This window comes from Asparagus officinalis, chromosome 7 (assembly GCF_001876935.1).
Source record: "Asparagus officinalis chromosome 7, Aspof.V1, whole genome shotgun sequence".
In the NCBI taxonomy this organism is placed as follows: Eukaryota; Viridiplantae; Streptophyta; class Magnoliopsida; order Asparagales; family Asparagaceae; genus Asparagus; species Asparagus officinalis.
The window spans coordinates 6,708,865-6,711,594 of record NC_033800.1 but is presented as its reverse complement, the minus strand read 5'-3'; positions in this window follow the sequence as shown (position 1 = coordinate 6,711,594).

Genomic DNA, 2,730 nt, shown 5'->3' with positions numbered 1-2,730 from the left:
TTTTGATGCATTCATGCTTGCAGAATGCTAGGAATTCACCGTCTGTGTATTCTCCTCCATTATCTGACCGCAGGCACTTGATCTTCTTCTCAGATTCAAGCTCGACCCGCGCTTTGTAGGCTTTAAATACTGAGAACACATCCGCCTTCTTCTTGATAGGATACACCCAACATCTCCTGGAGTAATCATCAATAAAGGACACAAAGTACTTTGCTCCTCCTAAGGATGTAACTGGTGCTTGCCATACATCATAATGAACCAATTCCAGAATAGTCTTGCTTCTAGAACTCGATGTGTTGAACTTCAGTCGATGCTGCTTGCTTGTAACACAATGCTCGTAAAATGGAAGAGCTACCGAATTAAGTTCAGGAAGTAGTTTCTGATCAGAGAGAACCTTCAAGCCTCGTTCTGACATGTGGCCTAGTTTGCGATGCCACATCATGGTTTGTTCTTCTCCACGGCTGGTTGATGTCACACATGAATCAGTTTCCTGCATGGTTTCTCCCTTGAGCATGTACAGATTTGCAGCTATCTTTTCTTCTTTTATCACCACAAGCACCCCTCTAACAATCTTCATGATCCCATTTTCGATATGAGTCTTGCACCCGAGCTCATCTAATTGTCCCAAAGATAATAGATTCTTCTTCAAGCCCTTCACATGTCGCACATCTTGAATGGTGCGTATTGTACCATCAAACATTTTAATTTTGATAGTACCAATACCACAAATCTCTAAGGCATGATCATTCCCCATGAATACAGATCCTCCTGAGATAGGTTCATATTTGTGAAACCAATCTCTCCGAGAGGTCATGTGCCAAGAGGCTGCTGAATCTAGAAGCCAGACATCAGCAAACTTCTTTCTGCCTTCATCAACAGTGGTTGCTCCACTGAATAGAATTTCACCATCCTCTGACGTGCTGACAATGCATCCTTGAGATGTTGATGGCTCTGAAGACTTTTTATCTCCACTCTTCTTGTTGTGCCAACACTCCGATTTGACGTGCCCTCTTTTGCCACAGTTGTAGCATTTGATATTCTTCTTACTTCGTGATTTCGATCTACCATGGGCATGACTCCCACTGGAGCCACGTTCTGTTGATCTTCCTCTCGTCACCGACAAGGCCTCCGCTTGCTGCGAACTTGTCTGCCTGTCTTCCTTGTTCTTGCGCCGATTTTCTTCCTCCAGAACAGCGGCTGCAACATCGTCGAAGACTAGATTGTCCGTGAGGACGTTGTTCGTCAGGTTGATGATGAGTTGATCATACGAGTCAGGTAGACTCTGAAGTAGAAGTTCTGCACGTTCATTCGCACCAACTGTATATCCCAACGTTGTGAGTTGGGAGAACAGTGTGTTTAGGGTGTTGATGTGGTCGGTCATCGATGTAGATTCCGCCATCCTCAGAGTGTAAAGTCTCCTTTTTAAGAAGATTTTATTGTGCATGGATTTCGCCTCATATAGCTTTGTTAGAGTATCCCAGATCTCCTTTGCTGTCTTCTTCTCCTCTATGCTTGACAGCACCCCGTCTGCTAATGCCAGATGGAGATTTGCAATAGCATTTTCGTCCATCTCGTTCCACTTCTTATCATCTGTGATGTCGTCCGGCCTTGCACCAATGGCCGCCAGGCAATTATCTTTTTTCAAGATAGCCTTTATCTTCAACTTCCACAGTGAGAAATTACTCCCATCGAATTTCTCGATCTTGAACTTCGCCGTCATTGCTTCTACCACGAACAGTAACTTCTTACTATTTCACGTAAATAGTACTGTATTTATGAACAGTAACCGTATCTGTGAATAGTACCATACTTGTGAATAGTACCGTATTTGTGAACAGTACCCGTCACCTTCAAAGGGTAAATGATAACCTAACTTATTTTCTGATGTGGAGGATCCACCTTTGGGTAGATATATACAAGTACCCTAAGTTGGCTCTGATACCACTTGTTGGGACAAACCCATGACCCAATAGAGCAGGGTCGCAGCAATAGTAGAGCAAAAGTAGAGATAAAATATTGGACACACAGATTTACGTGGTTCGGCACTTGATTGCCTACGTCCACGGGCAAGGATAGAAGAATTCACTATGAGGAGAAAACTCTGGAGTTACAAATTCTCTCTCTTTACAAGGAGAAACTCTCTCTATTTTTTTTTCTCTCTCACTCTTCTATATAAGAAGTTGTTTCTGGGATGAGATTTCCTTAAGGATTTGAAGCTCTTCTATATAAGAAGTTGTTTCTGGGATGAGATTTCCTTAAGGATTTGAAGCCTATTTATAGTTTTTGAAAAAATACTATGCACAATAAAATAGGGATGAGATTTCCTTAAGGATTTGAAGCCTATTTATAGTTTTTGAAAAAATACTATGCACAATAAAATAGTAATATTTTATTGTAGCTGTGGGGCCCGCTCTTTTGTTTTCTTTCAAAAAATCAACAAAGGCTGCATTGGATGAAAAAACGTGGGTGGCTGCTTCTTTCAGTGCTGTGTCTTTGTTAGGCGCCTGACAATACGTGAGCGCCGGAAAATGGGACCAACTCCCATACAAGAGGGTCGCCTCAGTTGCCATGAAAAAGTACATGAAGATCTTCAAGAAGCATGACGAGGCTAAGAAAAGTTAAATAGAAGGGAAGGAGAAGATCGCAGCTGGGGCTTTGCTCCCTCACGAGATCCTTGCGTCTGCTCATGACAAAGAGGCCGGTGATGTTGCAGAGCGTCAATGGAATAGC